The following is a 22046-nucleotide window of genomic DNA, read 5'->3' on the forward strand; positions in this document are numbered from 1 at the left end:
ACAGCTTCATTGTAAGCTGAGGAGGATCCGTGGTAACCTCATTCCCTTTACCTAGTTGTATTTCCCTTCAGAGAGAGGAACTATTTTCAGAAAATTTCTCCCAAGTAGTCTCTCAGCATTGTCCTTGCCAAATCTCTGTTTCTTTGCATGGCAGCCAGGGTAACCTTTTATAGTGTAAACTCTTCACAAGACGACTTCAGTCATATCTCACGAGCGGTAGGCAGCCACTTTAGAATCCCCTATGAGGGGCTGGGGGCGTGGCTCAGTGGTAGAGCCCCTGCCTAGAATCCCCCAGTGAGGGGCTGGGGGCGTGGCTCAGTGGTAGAGCCCCTGCCTAGAATCTCCCAATGAGGGCCTGGGGGCGTGGCTCAGTGGTAGAGCCCCTGCCTAGAATCTCCCAATGAGGGCCTGGGGGCGTGGGTCAGTAGCAGAGAGCTTACCTAGAATGTACAAGATCCTAGGTTCAATCTCCAGTGCTCTGCCATCAGCTCAGGGATCCCTGCTTTCCTTGTTACCTTCAACTTTTTGAGATGCTACCAAGGGGGAAGTTTCCTTTTTCCCATGATGCCCCAACACAAAAAGAGGCCCAGCCCTTTAGAGGACCTTCCAACATCCACCCGAAGGACCGAGCTTCTAGAACATGACTCACTCAAACCATATCCGAACCACAGCAGATATAGTTGAAGGGAGGAAAAAGCTATTCTAAAAGCCTCCTCCCCTTGGCTATCGGTGGCACCCTAAGGCAGCATGGGTACCAACTCGGACTTGAGGAGGCTTAACTAGATGATGCCCAAGGCATCCCGTCTGCGTTTACCGGAGAGTACCTAAATAGTCTGGGATGAGGTAGGTCTAGTGCTAAAAATGTAAAATGTAATGAGTGGCCCATCTGCTGTGCCAGAACCCACTTGAGCTGCCATGAGTGTGGCCATGAACCAGCTACGGAGCTAATGGCACTCACTGGGGTCTCAGTGCTCCACTCAAAACAGCTCCACGTTGGTCTGCTGATTGCCCCCAGTCTGCCCTTGGCTCAGCCACCCCATCTGGGTGAACTGGTAATTTCTCTGCATCCCAAGAGTGCAGTCTGATTGGGTTTGGGGCTCAGCAAAAGTAGTAGAGTCCAGAAGAGACAGTCACCAGGAGGGAAGGCACACAGGTTATACAAACAGTATAGGAGCTGGAAGGCAGCCACTAGCCTGCTCCTGCAGGAGGCTTCCCCAGAGAGCAGATCCACTTGGCACCTGGTCACGGTAATTACCGCTGAACTTTAAAACCTAACGCAGCAAAACCACAAATATTTAACATGTGCTTCTCCTCCCGGGGGGGCCCTCCTGAGGAGACACGAGCAAACGGTCAGATTCACAACATGAACTCCCAAGTCTGTTCACAGACCAGAGTGATGAAGAAGCCAGCCAATGGGAGCCACGGTGCTCCAGCAAGCTTCGAGGCCTAGCCTCCAGCGTCCTCTGGCTACCACAGACTCCTGGCTTCTGGAAGCCTACTCTGGTACTTCATAGCATAGGCATGCGCCAACGTTCCTGTGCATGGATGCACACATACAGTTTGGCAAGGCCCAGAAGCATTTATGTTCTGTGCGTAAAAAACGTGCCCTTACCCTCCTCCCTGGTGAGTGTGGCCCGGCCGAGAGCACCATAGCAGCCTGGTTTAGCTTGCCATGTTGGCACAAGTTGTGAGCCTGTTTTGGAGGACTTCTGGGATGGGATGTTTGAGGTACCTAGTTTTTTCCCATGCTAAGAACATAAAGTCAGCCTGTGAGCAGTGGTTTGAAGAATAGCAAGTATTGTAAGGATTCCAACTGTGGGATTCAGGTTGGGGATTTAGGTCAGTGGTAGAGCGCTTGCCTAGGAAGCACAAGGCCCTGGGTTCGGTCCCCAGCTCCGGAAAAAAAAAAAACCAACTGTGGGATTCATTTAGAGGACCATCTAGTGGTTCTCTGTAACAAGTAAGGAAAGGGATGGGGATAGATTAGACCCATCTCCATCCTGCTTCCTACCCAGAAAGGATCTTGGGGGTCCAAAGGCTTGTTTCACCTCCAGACTGATGCCTCACACTGACAGGGCTTAGTGCTGGAGCCCAGTTGGCCACCAAGAATGCAAGTGACTTGCTACAGCAAGTGACCTCCAGACTCCATGCTGGCTGCTACCCACTAGATCAGCAGAAAGAGGACCACCTCCAGGGCAGAGCCTGATTGGCTGCATCCTCCGGGGTTCCCTGTGCTTGAATTACACCCCATGAACAGACCCTGGACCAGGCCACTCTGAGAGAGAATGTGGCTGAAACCTGCGGGCCCCATTCTCCTAGTTCACCTCTTATCACCCAAGTTGAGATCCCCAGAGTCTCCCCTCCAACCCAGGTTTGGGAGACTCCTCCAGAGGAGGTCTCTGGAGGTGCTGGGAAGTCAAGAAATAAAACCATCCTCTTAGTGACATCTGGGATAGATGGTGAGAAGGAAACAGGGAATCCCTGGGCTAAAGCTCTGGGGAAAATCTCCAAGGGGATTGATTCCTGAGGCCCCACAGTGACACAGCAGGCCCCTGGGCCACATCAGTGACCCCCCACCCCACACACACACCGAGAGAGAGAGAGAGAGAGAGAGAGAGAGAGAGAGAGAGAGAGAGAGAGAGAGAAAGGAGAGACTGCAATGTGTGGCCCAGGCTAGCCCTCGATTCCTCAGTGCTGAAGTAACAGGCATGTGTCACTAAATTACATACATTACCACTGTGTTTTAGTTTTTGCCTTTGCAAATTTCATTACAGGGAATTTGAAATGTGAAGGATTAGAACTTTTGGCTCAGCCCATTTTGGAAGAGCCCCTAACAGTTGTGGATGGGCACACTCAGGTACAGGGTACCACAGAAGCTGTGTGTGTGTGTGTGTGTGTGTGTGTCTGTGTGTGTGTGTGTGTGTGTGTGTGTGTTGGGGGGTGGTGTGGTGCTGCTGCTGGTGTCAGCCTGCAAGTAAACGGAGATAGAGGCCCTTCCTAACCCTGTTCAGCTTCAAAGACTTGTGAGCCTCCCTCCCCCACATACTATAAACCACGTGCACACACACCTGTATCCATTATGACACTGCTTTCTCATACATCCTACGTGTAACCAGAGCCAAGCAGGACTCCTGCTGGGAGCTGTGCCTGGCAGATGCTCTCCTGGAGCACTGGAAAACCACCACCTCCTCCTCCTGGGGTTCCCATCATGCCCTATGGTACTTCCTCAGGGAACTGCAAGAACCCCTCCCCCTACTTCTCTGCACTCAAGCTCTAGCTGGGACATACCCAGGGGACAACTGCAGAAAGGGTGGGCTCCCCAGATGCACTTCTGTCCCTGTCCTCACAAAGCAGGCCTCTCTGTCACCGGGCTTAGGAACCTTACACTGCTACCTGGAGTAAGTCTTCCCTGACTGAGCCCGCTCTGCTCTGGAAGCTCCAAGGGTGGGGAGAGAACAGTGAGGTGGGAAAGGACACTGAGCAGGAGTCAGAGCTCTGACCTCTCCTGGCTCTCCAGCTGCCCCTGGCAGAGTGGAGCCCACCCACCAGCAGCAGCCAGATTTGCAGCGGCACACGGTGGGGGGAAGGGCTTCCTGGAGGCTGCTGCCATGCATTTTAAGGTGTCTTCAATTATTCATGGAGATTTGGAAGAGCTGTCTGCCTGCCTGGAGCCGCCCCGCAGCCACACTTTGCAGGATAGAAGCTCACTGCTCCTCTGTCTGTGCCCCATGGGGGAACTCAGGTGTCCTCCTTTGGAATAAAGGAGCCATTGGGAAGGCAAGGCCCCCCTCCCATGCGGTTCCTGGCCCTAGTGGGTAGGAACTGGCTGTCTCCTGCTCTCTTTGTATCTCCCCTTTCTTCTGAGAGGTGCACAGGATTAAGGGACAGGACACAGCTACAGCCTTAGGGCAGCTCCTGTCAGGAAAAGGCATGCCCAACACGGAGAGGGTGGACTGGATCTGCACAGAGTCTAGGAAGGCTCTTGATTCCTAGAACCAGACAGCCAAGCCTAGCCAAGAAGGATGTAGTTAGTCTGAGGCCAGAGTGGTTTGCTTCACCCACACACAGCTGCTGCCAGCATCCATGTGAAGTTGGAGGTTACCCAGGTCTAGGCACAATACCCAGTAAACCAAGCACAATACTAGGGAGGGGGGTACCCACCTACTGCTTCTGTTTCTAATCTGCCCACCTCCATGCACATCAGCACTTACTTCCTCAGGACTCATGCCATCTGAATTAGCGACATCATACACTAAGGCGGACACAGGTTGCAGAATCCAGCTGGACCAACTTGCTTGGTCTATGTCAAAGGACTTGGATCTGACGTGCTCATTCTCAGATGGGCAAGAATTGAGAAGCCTTGGAAGTGCCAGGGCCTCCCCTGAGGAGAAGGACATTTGGGTTTCAAGCATTCAGGTTCCGGTGACACTGAGATGGCACCTGTGTGTGTCTCTCCTTGATGCTGTCCCTTGTGAAGAAATGCTCCCATCCAACCCAGGTCCTCCCCGGTTAGGAACCTACTTTTCTCCAGCAGAAAGGACAACAGGCAAATGCAGAGCCACCTGCCCCAGGTGAGAGCAACAGGGGAATGTTCCAGACTGGGAAAGCCTAGAAGGCATGCCACCTCCTAGAGAGATGACTCAGGGTCCCCAAGGGAGTATCTGGTATACAGTCATACCGTATGACGAATACAGGTCCCCTACATGCACATGCAGGTGCAGAGTGCACAGGTAAATGCTTTCCATAGCTTGTGCCTGTGCCATCTTGAAGGAAAACATTCAGATGGGCACACATGGACACAGGAGGGATCCTGGCATGCTCCAAAGGCCCGGGCACTCGGGCATTCAGCCTCCAGAAGTGCGTGTGTGTGCGTGTCACACACACACACACACACACACACACAACGTGAGAGACAGACACAGAATCAGAGACACGGAGAGACAGACAGACAGAGAGATAGAAAGAGACAAACATCTGCTCCCTCCTGCACGCACAGCCCCCTCAATCCCTCCAGGATCACATGGAGGAAACTTGGGCCAGGTCAGCACCCTAGACTTGGCAGCGGAGTGTGGCCCAGGAAACTTTGCTGGTGCCTTCTGGGATGGGAGCCACGCAGATGTTTAGCAGGGTGAATACCGGGTGAAAAATGATTAGCTGTCACTCAGTGCTCGATGGATGCAGCCTTCCCTCTACCCCTGCTCTCAGCAAAAGGCTGCCGTGTTATTGATCCACTTAGTGCATTCAGATCAGCAGCCGCACACGGGCCGAGGCGTGATTAGCTGAAGAACATGGAAGCCGGGTGGGCTACGGTGGGGCGAGGGCTGCAGGGGTGGGCTACGGTGGGGCGAGGGCTGCAGGGGTGGGCTACGGTGGGGTGAGGGCTGCAGGGGTGGGCTGAGGGCTGCAGGGGTGCTCCTTCCAGGTCGCCCCTGCCTCCTGAAGGGTCACTGAGCTAGGAGATACTTAGGCTAGGAGGCCCAATACTTTTTTCTTCTGGAAACGTTGTCTCCAGTCAGGTCCCTCCTGGATCATGTTACCAAGCATAAATTCCCAGGCCTTGTTGCAGGGGGAGGGATAACATGAGGGAATAAAATTATGAGAAGGGCAGAGGCAAAAAAAAACCCTGGTGACAAGACCCCAAGGGTACTGAGGTATGAGGCACGGGAAACCATCAGATCTGGAAATGCTAAGCGACTCACCTGCTTCCCAGGAGAGCCTGGTCCACATGAAGGATAGTGGCCTTAAATCTAATAAATCCTCGCAGAACTTCCCTTATTCATTCCTTATACTACCCATCCATCCATCCACCCATCCATCCATCCATCCACCCACCCACCCATCCCACCACCCATCCCATCCCACCACCCATCCATCCCACTACTCACCCACCCACCCATCCATCCATCCATCCACCCACCCACCCATCCATCCATCCACCCACCCACCCACCCATCCATCCATTCACCCACCCACCCACCCATCCATCCATCCATCCATCCATCCATCCATCTTTCCACCCACTAACCTACCCATTGTCCTTCTGTCCATTTGACCACTAATCCATCCTTCTGTCCACTCAACAAACATTTATGAATCACCAGGCATATACTACGAAGGAAGCTTGGAGTGGAAAGACAGACGGGACCTGAGTCCTGCCCCAAGAACGATCAGAAGACAGGGCAATAAAAATGTCATGAGCTGGCTCAGGGCGCCCTCTGCTGGCACGAAGGCAAATACACCACTGGACACATCACTGAACAGCCCCAACCTCAGAAAGGTGTTCAGAGACTGGCAGCCTTTCCACTGAGCCCTGCCTTGTCCCACAAAGCTTTCCTTTGTGAATATGTGGTTCAAGGATCAACTTGCATTGAGCCTGGGGATGGTTACAAGGGCAATTGTGTCTCTGATCATAGCATGCCCACCCAGGGTGAGAGGCATCAGTCCTCGATTGCTCCCAGACGAGACAGTGACAGCAGCCACTCTGATCTGGGTCATGATGGACATGACCGTCCACCATGGAGGAAATGCTTCTCAGACACCAGCCCCAGTTCCCTGGCTCTGCTCTCTATCACAGGAGAGAGTAAGCTGAGGGGGAAGGCAGAGAGGCCTGGTGCCCTGACACTGCTTGCCTTGCTCTGACTTGCTCCTGCCTCTCTATCTTTCTGGCTTCGCCATGATCACTTGGGCTAGGTAATTCTCTGTGAGTCAGTAGAAGCCAACAGACAGTGTATGTGGTGTGTCTGTACGTGAGTTTTTGTACATGTACAGTGTTACGTATGTACATATGTGTGCACTGTGTGTGGATGATATGTATATATCATGGTGGTGTATATCTGTATGTATGGGCGACTCATATATGTATGATGTGTAACATGTGTATTTATATATAGTATGCATATGTGTGCTCTGTGCATATGTGTATGTGCTGTGTATGGATGGTATGTACATATGTGTGTATGTTGCGATGGTTAGTATATGTGTATTTGTGGGAATGAACGGTGTGTGGTGTCCACATGTATATGGTGTGCATGTCTATGTGTTCATTGTGTGTAGATGGGATGTACATGTATGTGGTGTGCATGTATATATGCATTCATTGTGTGTAGGTGGTGTGTATATGGAGTATTTATGCAGCTTCGATTATATATATACATATATATGTATGTAATGAATGGTGTATGTGTGTGGTGTATGTGGATTTGAGGATTGTGTGTACATGTGTGTAGTATATGCATGTATGGTGTGAGTCTGTATATACAAGGATGAGTAGTGTGTACCCCATTGGGACAGACAGTCCTTCTAGTTCCTCCCTCCTGTGCCCTTCCTCTCTCTTCTGATAGACAGGGGCTTCCTAGTAGGGTGGGCCTGGCTGTGGAGTTTCAGGGGTTCACGCAGGGGCTGCTAGGCTTTCTGTGGAGCCAGCTGCCACAGTGGAATCAGTCATTCACAAGAAGAATGGATGTCATGCTCACATGGGAAGCTGAGCCAGAGTCTCCTTTGTGGTCTGAGCCCTCCCAGTCTCAAACAGCAGCCAAGGAGATGATGTGTGACCATCATGGTGGCACCATCACAAGGCAGGACATCTACCTTCCTTGACTGGAGCAGTACACAGGAGCCTGACACACAGCGACTGTCGCGTGATGCCCTCCACTGAATGTGAAACCCAGGCTTGCTGTGGTTTTCCCTTTGGTAGCCACAGCAAGGGGCTCCAGCCCCATCTTGCCGAATGAGGCTTCCTGACCCTTGCTCATTCTGCTACACAAGGCTTATCCACTCCTGACCATCTTCCCAGGGCCCTAGGCAGTTCTGAAGGCTTGACAAACCTGGGGCTGGGCGCCTTGCAGCCCTCGGCCTTCCTTCCTCCCCTGACTCTGCGGGAAGGTATAAAGTGCAGCCCTGGGGCCAGCCCAGGTTCTTCAGGTGACCCCCGCCCCCAGTCATCACTCCTAGAATCCTGTCACATTCCTGGGTTTATTGTCCAGTACAGGGAACACTAGTGCTCTCTCTCTCTCTCTCTCTCTCTCTCTCTCTCTCTCTCTGTCTGTCCCTGATCCTCTCCCTTCTCCCCTTCCCCCAACACACACACACACACACACACACACACACACACACACACACTTACACACTCCTCCTGGCTTTGAACTTGTTATGTAGCTTAGGTGGACCTCTCCACCCTCCATCCCCAGCCTCTCGTGTACTGGAATGTCAAGCCTGTGTCACCACGCCTAGCTGTTAGGCTCTTTCAAAAGCACTCCTCTCTCACTCTTTCCCCAGAGAACAATAGCTAGGGAGCTCCAGCCACAGACACTGGAGCCTCAAGTGGGGGTGGATCCTTGGACAGAATGCACACTTCTTGCAAGGGCACTGAGGCCTTGGAATGGAGAGACACAAGGAAGCCTGACTGAGAACCAACATACATACGTGATCTTGCCTTAGCTACACAGCCAGTTCCTGTTGTCTCACAGGTGCCCTGTGCCTTTCAGACTGGTGGCTAACAGGCAAGACGCAACCCCACCCTGGCCATCACTCGGGCCTGAGGACAGTCCTGTAATATGGCATGGGTTTCCCACCTGGCCCTCTCCCAGCTGACAAAAGGAATTCTCCTTATATGGGGGGGGGAGTGTAAATGGCTTTTAAAAACATTTATCAATGTCAGCCACATTGGAAAACACATTTCATTTGGGAGGTGACAGACGCTGGTGTCTCGCTGTAGAAAGCCACACCTATGATGTCATGGTGGGACTGGTGAGGGGAGGCTGGGCACATCTTGGGAACTTGAGGCTGGGGAGGGGGGAGCGAAGCAATGGAGTATGGGTAACTAGACCCCCAGATGAAGTCTGGAAGAGCAGGCACCCTGCAGAGCCAGGGGGCAGGGTGCACCTGGCATTCAGGAACCCCAGAGAGGTGCCCAGACCCTGATCAAAGCTGTCACCTCTCCCCACGAAGTGTCCCAAGCCCCACGGGATCTAACAGGGATTCAAGAGCTGGGGACTGGCCTGGATGTGTAGCTTTCTCGCCCTCCTCTGCAGCCTGCAGCTTCTACCTCTTCCCGAGAAGGCTTCTGGGTAAACACAGAGGACTGAACACAGACATTTATCTCAGCTTCCCTCTAAGATCAGAGTGTAACGGCAGCAAAGAATAAAACAGATAGCAGCCCACGGTGACAAACAGCACTAGTGGAGGACGGCAGCAGATGACAGACTCCAACACATTTATGGAAAGTGGAAAAAGGACCAGGGGTGGGGACAGCTTCCACGGGTGAGAGGGACACCTCTGGCTAACCCATAGGGTGCGTGCGGAAGCAGGATGAAACCTGCAGTAGAGGAAGAGGACTTGAAAGGAGCAGGAGAGGCAGCTGGCTGGGAGGAAGGGACTTGAGCCTGAGACTCTGGGTGATTTTCTCCCTCTCAGTCCTAGACAGACAGGTCAGATCTGCCTTAGAAGAGTAAGAAGAGGACAAGGAGGCTCCAGGTTTGGATGGGGAGGGGGGTAACACTGAAACGAGGGAGTTAACTAGAAGCCTCCCTCCCCAGCGCGTACACAGAGAGGCCTTTCCCAAGGCTGGAGGTTATAAACCTGCTCTAGACTCAGGTGTGGGCTCCCCCCTAACTCATCGGTGTTGACGTCCTAACTTCCCAGACCTTCTTGAAGAGCCACAAGAGTGGGTCCCACATGGCTGTTGTCTTTATAAGAAGAGAAAGATAGGATTTAGATGCACAGTAAAGGCCATGTAAAGACACTGAGAGAGATAGCTCAGCCCTCAAGAGCAGGCATTGCTCCTCCAGAGGACCGGAGTTTGATTCCAGCACCCAGCATAAGGCTCACAACCACATATAACTCCAGCTCTAGGGCTATGACACCTCGGGCTCTGAGGGCTTCTGTACTCACAGACACACATACCCACAGACAGACACACAGACACACACAGGTACACGGACACACACACACACACACACACACAAACACACACACACACACACACAAGAGAAAGAGAGAGGGGGGCACAAGGAGAAGGTGATACCTACAAGGCAGAGGGAGAGAGGAGAGAGAGAGAGAGAGAGAGAGAGAGAGAGAGAGAGAGAGAGAGAGAGATTTCAGAAGAAAACAGCCCAGCTAATACTTTGATCCTGGATTTCCAGATTCTAGGATTGTTATTTAAGCTACCTGGTCTACAGTGCTTTTGTTACAGCAGCTGTAGATAACTAGTATACTCTTTCTCAGCACTCTCCAGCAAGATGGCGGGCTCCTCACATCAAAACCCTGAGTTAAGGACCTGCTTCCCCCTATGCTACATGAGGCCTTTGGGGCTCTACTCATGCTGGTAAAAGTCACTAAGGGTCAGCAAGCATCCAGAAAGTCTCCACCATAGGAGGAATCTAAGGGAGCAAACAGAATAAGATGGCTCACAGGAAACAGAAAGAATTCATGCAGTAGTCAAAAACAAAACAAAACAAAACAAAAACCTAGAATAACTTAAATGCAAATCATCAAAGACATGGAAGCTGGAGGATTGCAGCTGCAGGTTCGAAGCCAGCCTGGGCTCTTTACTGAGCCTGCCTTGGAACAGAACAAAATAAAGCAGTATATAGTTACAATAAACCACCAGGATGTGGAAAGAAACAACAATCTGCATATGCCAATTAGAAAGAGGTCCACCATGCAGTGTGAACTGACAGAAAACCACAGTTTATGGAGTGCGATTTGTTTATGTCAGCGACAGCCATTTAAGACAGGCCTTAGGGATGGGCAGTAAAGAGTGCTTGCTGCTCTTGTAGAGGACCCGAGTTCAACTCCCAACACCGGCATGAGGCAACTCACAATCACCTGTAGACTCCAGCTCTAGGGGATCTGATAGTTCTGGCCTCTACAGGCGCTGCACTCACATGTACATGCCTACACCCAGACACATAATTAACAATGATAAAAATAAACCTTAAAAAGAAGGGTCTTAGGGGTTGGGGATTTGGCTCAGTGGCAGAGCGCTTGCCTAGGAAGCGCAAGACCCTGGGTTCGGTCCCCAGCTCCGAAAAAAAGAACCAAAAAAAAAAAAAAAAAAAAAAGAAGGGTCTTCTGAGTAAAAGTCTACACACTTACAATGTTTGTATGTTACGATTATATTCTAAACGGGTCCCCCCATGTGCCAAGTAAAGGTTCTATGGACTTCCTGCTCCATGGTGTTTTTGTTTGCCCAGGTGCCTCTGGACCCACAGAGAATCATTCCTGGCTGGTCTGCAGGAATGTACACGTTTGCTGAAGAAGCGGCCAGGCACACAGCAGGTGCTCAATGACAGTTCCCTGGAAAGGTGAGAATATGAACAGATATATGTTGGGATGAATGAGGGAGGGAGGGAGAGAGGAAGGGAGGGAGAGAGGAAGGGAGGGAGGGAGGGAGGGAGGGAGGGATGGGAGGGAGGGAGAGAGGAAGGGAGGGAGAGAGGAAGGGAGGGAGGGAGGGAGGGAGGGATGGATGGATGGATGGATGGATGGATGGATGTTGGAATGGTCTAAGGTTTGGTGGATGGATGGATGGGTGGGTGTTGGAATGGTCTGAGGGTTGGTAGATGGATGGATGGATGGATGGATGGATGGATGGATGGATGGATGGGTGGGTGGGTGGTGGATTGATGAGGGGTGGTGAGTCAAAGCCCAGATGGGTGGTGAGCTAAATCATTAGCGAAGTGAAGGTCACCCTGTGTGCTGTTGTCTGCCCGCTGATGATCTATCTGCACACTTCTTGGGTCCTATCACCTTCTGCCTGAGCAGTCACTGATGCCCGGAGAAGAAGTTTAACCTGTTGAGTTGCCAAGGCAACCAGAAGCATGCTAGAATGCAGAGCTGACAGTCCCAGGGAAGTCTTGTCTTCTATTTGCTAAATTATAGTCCATCAACCTTCCCTCGAGGCCTGATCCTATCATTTCAAAAGCTGAATGGCAAGTCAGTGCATTCTTTCCCGATCTCATCTCTGAGGGGAAACTGCTATGACCTTGCCAAGAGCCCCATGTTACCCATATATACTTCCCATCTCCAGCGGTGGCTGAGATCATGCTGGAGACGGCAGGATGTGCTGGTGATGTCACAGCCAGAGGGCTTTAGGAGCACCAGGCACTTCACAATGTATGACCACAACCAAACGGCAGCCTCGAAAGGGAAGTATGAAAGTGACTTGCTCCTGGGCAGGGATGACTACGCTTCACTGTCCAGAAGGGGGACAGCTCAGAGGGTGACAGGGAGAGCATGATAGATGGATGCATGCCTAAGGGATGGATGGGTGATGGGTGATGGATGGGTGATGGGTGGATGGATGATGGGTGGATTGATGCATCATGCAATGGGTGATAGACAGAAAGATGGTGGGTAGATGGCTAGATGGCAGACAGAAGGATGATGGATGGATGAATAGATGTTTAAGTGCGTAGCCAGTGTCCTAGAAAAGTCACTTAGAGAGGAAGTAAAGGAGGAAAAAGTAACCACGGAGTAAGAAGGGGGCTGAGACAATAGGATATCTATATTAAAAAAGATGAAGGCAGGGGTCAGTAAGAGGGCTCATTGGGTGAAGGAGCTTGCCACCAAGGCTGATATTGCTGGGGCTTGGAACCCATATGGTGGAAAAAGAATGAACCCCTGTAAACTGTCATCTGACCTCAACTCATTGTGCACATGAGCATGTGAACACACACACACACATACACACACACACACATACACACACACAGACACACACACTAAATAAAAAAAATAGATAAATGTAATTTGAAAAGAAAAAGATGAGGTCAGGCCATTTGTTCACAGGAAACATACACATAAAATATCTCAGAACAGATCATAAACATACCAAAAAACTCAATAAATTTTTGGAAGAAAATCTAAGTGACTATCTTTGACCTTAGGCTAGGCAAAGATGTCGCAGACACAACACCAAAAAAAAAAACAAAAACAAAAAAACAAAAAAAACCAACCAAACAAACAAACAAAAAAAAAAAAACCAAAAAAACAAAACAACAACCATAGAAGAATTGTACTTTTTCAAATTAGAAAATTTTGGATTTCAAAAGACGCCACTAAGAAATCAAAAAGATGAGGTATAGACGGAGATCCTCTGCAGACCTGATGATGCAGGCCTGCAAAAGCAAAGAATCAGAACTCAGTAAAAAGACAGACCATTTCCACATGATTGTAAGACTGAATAGATACCTCACTAAAGGAAATAGTCAAAAGGCAATAAACACAGGCAGATACGTCCAACATCACTAGTCATTACAGAAACCCAAATTAAGGCCCAAAATGGGTCTCCTTACTTCACACTGACTGGCATGGTTGCAATTAGAAAGGCAGATAGTAACAAGTGCTGGTGACCTCGTGGCGACATCGGCCCTGCATGTGAGTCGGTTGGCGATTTCTTTGAAAGTCAGCATACATTTTCTACCCAGCCTAGAAATTCTATTACTAATCATCTCCCCCCAAAGAAAGGCAAACATGTTCACGCAAGGTCGTGAATGGAAACATACACAACACTACACATAATAACAACAAGGCATGAACAACCTAGTCATCAACCTGTGGGAGAGTGAGCCGAATGCTATAAAATACAATGTTGATTGACAATATTGGAAAGAAGCAGAGTTTGCTTGTCCTGGTCAGTTTGACGCGAGTCATTTGGGAAGAGGGAGCCTCTTCCTGTAGGCAAGCCTGTAGTTCATCTCCCTGATTAATGATTGGCAGGTGGAAGGGCCATTCCTGGGCTAGCGAGCCTGAGTTCTCTAAGAAAGCAGGCTGAGCAAGCCATGAGGAGCAAGCCAAGAAACAACACCCTCCACGGCTTCTGCATCAACTTGTGCCTACAGGCTCCTCCTGCCTTGAGTTCCTGCCCTGATTTTCATCTGTGACGCAGTACAATCGGAGAGTTGTAAACTAAAATAAAATCTTTCCTCTCCAAATTGCTTTTAGCCATGGTGTTTTATCACAGCAACAGAAGCCATAACTAAGGCAGGGCTGACACTGAAGAGATTCTGAAGAGATGAATCTCAGAACATTTTTTTTAAGATTTATTTATTTATGTATGGGAGTACACTGTAGCTGTCTTCATTCAGACACATCAGAAGGGGGCATCAGATCCCATTACAGATGGTTGTGAGCCACCGTGTGGTTGCTGGGAATTGAACTCAGGACCTCTGGAAGAGCAGTCAGTGCTCATAACCGCTGAGCCATCTCTCCAGCCCCTCAGAAACATTTTTAAGGCAGTTGTATGACATACAAAATCTTGGGCTAAATGCCCAGAACTATAAACAAACAAACAAACGAACAAAAGAACATGATAGCAGGGACTGGAGAGATAGCTCAGTGGTTAAAAGCTCTTACTGCTCTTCCTAAGGAGCCAGGATCGGGTCCCAACACTCACCCATTGGGCAGCTCACAACTGTTTATAACTCAAGTCTAGACATTCTGATGCCCTACTGTGGCATCTGGCACTAGCACACAGACACGCAGACGCACATGTGCACAAACACATTGACATATACGCATATGTACGTACACAGACATACACACATAAACACAACACACACACATAACACATGCACACACATACACATGCATACACATATATACACGTGCACACACATACACACATAAATACAACACACACTACACACATGCACACATACATAAGCATGCACATGTATACATATGTACACACCCATGCACACGCACATGCATGCACACATGCACATGCAAACACACACATAAATAAGAACAAAATCTTTTTTTAAAAGGAACACGTGAAAGAGAAAGATGGCAGGTGGAAAAGGCCACTGCATGGACGTGTTTTGAAGACATGAACTTACAAAGAACGACTGTGGACTTGTGGTTACTTGAGCCAGGAGTGGAAATGAGGCGGGAGGTGACTAGTGACTTGGAATGAGCACAAGGGAATTTGGAGAGAGCAATGGAGATATCCTAAAATTGGATGGTGGTAATGGTTGCGCAGCTCTGTAAATTTACTAAAAATCACTGAAGTGTGCCATGTAAAAGGGGTGAGTTTTATGGTATGTAAATTATACAGTTCACTCTTGATAGCTGTGAGTTCTGCAATCTCTGATGCAACCAGCCGTCGACTGAAAATATTTCAGGGAAAATTGCATTTGTGTTGAACAGTTACAACCTTTTCTTGTCATTATTCCCTAAACAATTCTGAATAAATGACTATTTACATAGCATTTGCATTGTGTTATGTATTGTAAATAGGCCAGATTTGATACAAAATATATATTTGGGATGTTCATAGGTTGTAGACGCAATTGTTGCATCCTTTTATAAACCAGAGAACTTGAGTATACAGGGAAGGGTGTTCTGGAACCAACCCCAAGAGATATGTACCTGAATAAAGCATGGCTCAGATGTAGAAACCCTGCCTAAGATCCTCCAGTGAGGGCTGAGGGTGTGGCTCAGTGGTAGAGCCCCTACCTAGAATCCCCCAGTGAGGGGCTGGGGGCGTGGATCAGTGGTAGAGCCCCTGCCTGGAATCCTCCAGTGAGGGGTTAGGGGCGTGGCTCAGTGGTAAAGCCCCTGCCTAGAATCCCCCAGTGAGGGGCTGGGGCGTGGCTCAGTGGTAGAACCCCTGCCTAGAATCCCCCAGTGAGGGGTTGGGGCAGGGTATCAGATGGGTGCTGCTTTGCTCTGAATGTGTTCAGTAAACTTATTGGGAATGTAATCCTTTAGTTAGTTCTATGTCTATCTTGTGAAGAGGTGGCACTTTGGGCGTAATTAGGGTGGGGTCATGTGGTTGGGGACTCCACAGCAGGACAAGTGGGTTTGTAGGATACAGACAGCTGCATGCTTGTTCTGTCTCATCATATGACACCGGCATACACTCATTCTCTGACATTGTAGGAAGGCTCTTGTCAGACCCAGTCTCCAGAGCGGTGATCATTAAATTTTTTCTCTTTGTAAATTATTTTGCCTTGGGTTTTTGTCACAGCAACAGAAAACCGAGGTAATTGGTAGGAGCCACGCTATGCTGGTGACTCTTCCCTTGTTTGTTCCTTCTCAGCAGGAGGTCACAGCACACTCAAGGCCTCTGGTCCAACTCTGTAAGTAGAATGAAGAGAGGACGCCTATTCTTAACCAGGGGCACTGCTGAAATGTCTGCTCGGGTAGAGGCGAGGTGCGTCAGGGATCTCTCACCTTAGCCACAGTGGGCTCCACCAGAGCAGGGACCACTCATTGTGCATTAATCAGCACTTTTCATAAGAGGCAGTTATGGACTCAGCCAAATTGTCCCTCAGCAGGTAAGGAGGTGTTTTATTTATATATATATGTATATATGTATGTATATATGTATATATATGCATGTATATATGTGTGTTTATAAACAGTTCATAAACACATATGTAGTATTCTGCCAATAAGAATAATAAAATTATATCATTTGCAAGAAAATGAATGGAAGTGGAAATATTAAATTATGTAAAAATAAATCCAGATAGACGAAGACCACTTATTTTGTTCTCATATACAATCTAAACACAGTGGTAGGAAGTTAGGGACAGAAACCCAGGGTTCTGTATATTTTAAACAGGCTGAGCGCCCCTAGGCTGGGGGATTCTAGGCAGGAGCTCTACCACTGAGCCACACCCCCAGCCTCTCACTGGGGGATTCTAGGCAGGGGCTCTACCACTGAGCCACGCCCCCAGCCCCTCACTTGGAGATTCTAGGCAGGGGCTCTACCACTGAGCCATGGGATGGGGATAGAAACTACCAGGTAGAGGCAACAGAAGCTAGGGTTTGTTAAAGTACTTGACATGCCTGCATGAGAATATAATAATGTAACCAACCCATCACCTTGTTCAACAAATACATACTAATAAAGAATTTCTCTGAAATAGGCTAGCCTGAGCTACCCATTGAGTTCAAGGCCAACCTGGCTTGGCCTTGATGGGTTTAAGATTAGCATGGGCTACAAAGCAATGTCTGAAGCAAATGAGCGAAAACCCTGGCAATAAAGGCCCACTCCTGTCATGTGATCTTTCTGTTCTCTCATACTGTCCACGCAGTGCCGGGAAGGGGATGAAGCCCACCACCATGCTGCAAGCTCTCTGCCATACACACTGAACGTGCTCCAAGTTCCGGCTTGATTTGAGCCAGGCCAACCCTTTAATTACCGCTGCCACTTCTAGCTAGGTTCTTCGAAAGAACTAATTCAAGCCGTGACCACTCGACCTGAAATTTTATGAATGTAATTTCATTATTCGGTCTGTCTGGGCTATGAGCAGGGGTTACGGTCACCACCTTTTGCTGAGTTCCAAGCCCAGCTGCCTCTGCCTGGGCTATCGCAGCCATGTCCTGTTTGTAGCAGGGAAAAGTTTCACAGAACACACAGCTCTGAGTTCAGGTGTGAAGCACTTCCTCCGGCAGGCAGGAGCAGAGGCAAGCACACCTACGGACACGCTCGGTCCTAGACAGGATTGAAGGTGAGACGTTACAAGGACCAGAAACAGTGTGCAAAGCTCAGGAACAAAGCAGGCTCTGAACAACAGGGTCTCCATTGCTGGTCTCCAGGGCCACGCACGCATGCGTCTTACAGACGGCTCTACCTATCCCAGAGCAGCTAACAGAGTCACAGATAAGAATCCACAGATTTTCATCGATCTGGAATCTAGGGTTCTAATTCAAACACAGCCACTTCCTGGTTGTATGACTTTGGTCCGGGGACTCTGTCCCTCTGGGATGGAGAAGGGTACTGGGAGGATCCGTGCAAGACTTTCTGTAAAGAATATAAAAATGCAGAGTCTGGGATATAGAAAGCCTTCAGTCTACTCCCATCACTCAAACCGCAACCTTCCTATTGGCCATTAAGACTCTCTAATTCTACTCAGAGCCCCTATGATGCTACTGACAGGAGGCATCATGGGAGAGTCCTACTTGGCCAGGCTTGGCTCCTTCTGGGGGTTCTTGCTAGGCATGGCTGCCACAGGGAAGGGAACTGAATGGAGCTGTCTCTACATAGAAAGCATACAATCAGGAATTCTTTTCCTATCTGATCCCACTCTATCCTCCCGGTGCCATAGCTCTGCGACTCAGCCATGCCATAGAAGGTCACTCTATGTTTGGTGGTCACTGCTGGGGAATGAGTTCAGGGCTTATACATGCTAGGTGGGAAACTTACTGCCAATCTATATCCATGGTTTCTTTGTATTCTAGGTAAGTATTTTGCTGGTGAGCCACACCTCTAGAATCTCATTGGTAGATTCTTTGCAGGGGCTGTGCTAGTGAGTAACACCATCAAACTCCTTCCTGGCTAATTCTAGGCACTCACTATAGCTCTAAGCTATTCTTTTAGGCCTTCATTAGTGGATCCTAGGCAGGGGCTCTACCACTGAGCCACACCTCCAGGCTCTCACTGGGGGATTCTAGGCAGGGGCTCTACCACTGAGCCACGCCCCCAGCCCCTCACTGGGGGATTCTAGGCAGGGGCTCTACCACTGAGCCACACCCCCAGCCCCTCACTGGGGATTCTAGGCAGGGGCTCTACCACTGAGCCACGCCCCCAGCCCCTCACTGGGGGATTCTAGGCAGGTGCTCTACCACTGAGCCACGCCCCCAGCCCCTCACTGGGGGAGTCTGGGCAGGGGCTTTATCATTGAGCCACGCCCCCAGCCCCTCACTGGGGGAGTCTGGGCAGGGGCTCTACCACTGACCAATATCCCTAACCTGATGAGAGCCCGTGTTTTCCTGGTTCCCTGACCTCTCTCTCTTGCTTTCTCCAGAGCGCAGGGACAAGTAGTTACTAGGTCTAGCAAGATGAGAAGGTCAGCTCAGCACAAAGACTGTCAGGACCATAGTCCCCAGTGATCAACAGGAGATGCCAAGTGCCAGGACTCGGGGTCTCTGCTGCACAGTTCCCGAGTCAGAGCTATGGCTGAGATCTTGCGGGTGTCTCTGCTGCACAGTTCCCGAGTCAGAGCTATGGCTGAGATCTTGGGGAATCCAGGTAAAAAGGTTATAGTCTCAGCTTCTTTGAAAAAATACAGCAAGGTCCAGGTATAGTGGGGCAAACCAGCCATCACAGCACTTGGGCACTTGAGGCAGGAGGATGAAAGGTTTGAGGTCTATCTTGCAGGATAGCCTGAGCTACCTGGTGAAACTTTGTCACAAAGAAGAAACAGAAGAGGTGAAAGGAGAGGCAGAGGCAGGGCAGGGGAGGAGGAAGAAGAGGAAGAAGAGGAGGAGGAGGAGGGAGAGAGAGAGAAAAAGCAGCTAAGTGCAGACCACTCGTCCAAGTAGAGGACCACTGGCCAGGACCGGACTCTCTGGCTTTGGAGCAACTAAGCAGAGTTCGGTGTATATCCTGGACAAGGCCAGACCACTCTATCAGTGACCTTCAGGTCTCTGAGGATGGCTGAAAATTCCCTTAAGCAGGCCTGAGAGGAGAAAGAAAGGCAGTCCCAATGTCTCTCCAAGACCCAAACCGTGAGAATGGGCATGTGCCCCCTCTATCAGAAACTAGTGCTTTCTCAGAGCTTCAGGGACCACAGAATGGGTGCAAACAAGCGCCACTATTTACCTGTATAGGTAAAAAATTTAAAGGATAGAATCTTCCACAGAGTGTTCTGGTGATTTGAGTTAGAAAAGCAGAGCCCCAAATCCTGGGAAGTAAGCTTTCTAATGAAAATATCAGCAGGTATGTAATGGCGAGCTTGGGGCTTAAATGAGATCTTCCTAGAGGCCTGAGGCATTCTGCAAATATTATCAGGAGGAGACAGATCAGCACTGACCCTAAGGCACAGGAACGGGGTTTGTGGGGATGTCAGGAGCTGGTGTGCACCCACATAGGTAGCTGACCTTTTGGTGCATAGCCTTATCCCGCTCACTCCCAGGCTCTCCCCGTGTCGGCTGTGCCTCTGCCCGCTAGTACTTCAGGTGTCAAAATGGCCACGATGAAATTAGCTTTGGTTTTCAATAACCAAGACTAGCTCAGGGACCTTAGAAAGGACAACAGCCTTGTCTTTGGAGTTCAAGCCAATTCCCTACTGCTTGCATTAAGAATCGGGGGAACATGGGTTGGGGATTTAGCTCAGCGGTAGAGCGCTTGCCTAGCGAGCACAAGGCCCTGGGTTCGGTCCCCAGCTCCGAAAAAAAAAAAAAAGAATCGGGGGAACATAAGGCAGGAGGGAGCTGCCACAACCCCACTGGGCCACCTCCCCTAGAAACAGATGCCTCGTTCTGATCGTTATGTGTTCAAAGGCCTCAGCTGTCTTGGACCTGAGAACTGAGGACAAGTTTGAGGGACAGAGAGGTAAGACAGACATGAGACGGCCCCTCTTGGAGCCTCAGGTTACTTTGCGATTGGAGTCTTGGTTGCCAGGTGATGTTAATGATGCTGCTGGTCAGTAAGTGACTGAAGACAGGGGCCCAGGCTGTGAGACAGGACATTCGCCCTCCTCCTTTTGTCTTCCTGGAGCTCCTTATCAGGCCTTGGTGCAAACATGGTGTCCTAACAGACATCATTTTGGGGCATCTTATATACAATCCTAGTGTTTGCCTCCATCCCCAAGTCTGCAGTTCATTCTGGCCCAGACGGGGTGGGAAAGAGGACGCCCCACCTCTAAGAACTCCCTCCGGACATGTGACTTGTGTCACACAAGAACAGTCTGATTCATCCCTGCATAGGAGGGACAATGAGTCGCTGTGAGAGGCAGAATCTAAAACCAGGCCACCTAGGGACAGGGCAGGCACCAGAACTGCCTGGCTCCGATGGGTCCATGCCCAGGTCCACACACAATGGGGACCTGGAGTCCTAGCTGGACTGTAATTTCAGAGGGTGTCTGCCATGGGTCTCAGTAACCATAATAGTTGAGGAACCTGGAGATCTACAATCAGGGAGTTGGGCTGTTTCCAAAATCTGTAAGGTGCACTCAAGAAAGGTCCTCTGTGGAGGGAAAGACAGGAGACTAACATTAAAAAAAAAGACCCAGAGACCCCGGCATGAAGGTAACGGGCAAGGAGAGAATGGAAAATGCCAGATCTGTGTTAAAGATGGCCCTGTCTAGTTCTGTGTTAGGCAGCTGCTGTCTAAGTGGAAGCTAAAGGCCTCCTGAGGTGAAGACAGATAGAGAGAAAGCACCCAAGACAGTGCCTGGCACCCCTAAAACAACACGGCATCACACATTCTGAGGCTTAATTACATGGTCTTGTTTTGTAAATTACCATCCTGTACCTGCGTGCAGCCGTGGGGGCTTTTCAAAGCCAACGCCGTCCATTAATTCATTAAACCCACGCACCGCTCTGCCTTCTATTTTTAGCGTTTTACTGTAGCTCCCTGAAAGCATATGTCACGCTTCTATCAGCCACGATTGCCCCGCTTTCCTGTTCTGTCTTCTCTTCTAATTTCCCCGCCCCTAGGAACCTTTAGCATAACAATGCTGGGACCATTTTCTATTAATATCAATTTTCAGATTACAGTAATATGATGTCTGTTTCCTAATTTAATTAGGTGATTCCTGTTATTAGTTCCCACACGCTCATTATTTCTCATTGAGCGTATTTCAGTGCACGAAAGGAAAGCATAGCTCGGGCTGCAGACCCCGGGGTGTCTTCAGGAAAACGTGAAAGTTCCCTCCATCTGCAGGACTAGGGAACGCAGGACATGCAGATCACACGGAGGAAGGACGTACTGGGAAGCTGCAGGCCAGGAATAGTCTAGGCTCAAGGGAGACAATATTGGGAAGAACAACTCTAGCTGTAGACACCGAGTGGTCCCCCAAAGTTAGGTGCTCCCAGAGAGTGTGAGAACGGAGATCTTCCAGGACTTCCACAAATACACAAGAGAACTTGAGGATGGACCGCAATAGCTAATTATTTTTAAAGATTTATTTTTTTAATCTATGTGTACCTGTTGTGTTTTAAGTATGTGCAAGTGGATGCAGTGTCCATGGAGGCCAGAAGAGGGCGTCAGATCCCTGGGAGCTGGGGTTACAAATGACTTGTGAGCCATTCAACCTGGGTGCTGGGAACTAAACGGAGGTGCAGCAAGCACTCTTAACCACTGAGCT

General features: G+C 49.7%; 1 protein-coding gene across 3 annotated transcripts in view; it reads right to left on the reverse strand.

Annotated features, from left to right (window-relative positions):
• The window catches only part of Chst8 (carbohydrate sulfotransferase 8), a 141737-nt gene that overhangs the window by 41139 nt on the left and 78552 nt on the right, over positions 1-22046 (reverse strand). The window lies entirely within an intron of this gene.

The sequence above is a fragment of the Rattus norvegicus genome, chromosome 1, assembly GCF_036323735.1.
Source record: "Rattus norvegicus strain BN/NHsdMcwi chromosome 1, GRCr8, whole genome shotgun sequence".
In the NCBI taxonomy this organism is placed as follows: domain Eukaryota; kingdom Metazoa; phylum Chordata; class Mammalia; order Rodentia; family Muridae; genus Rattus; species Rattus norvegicus.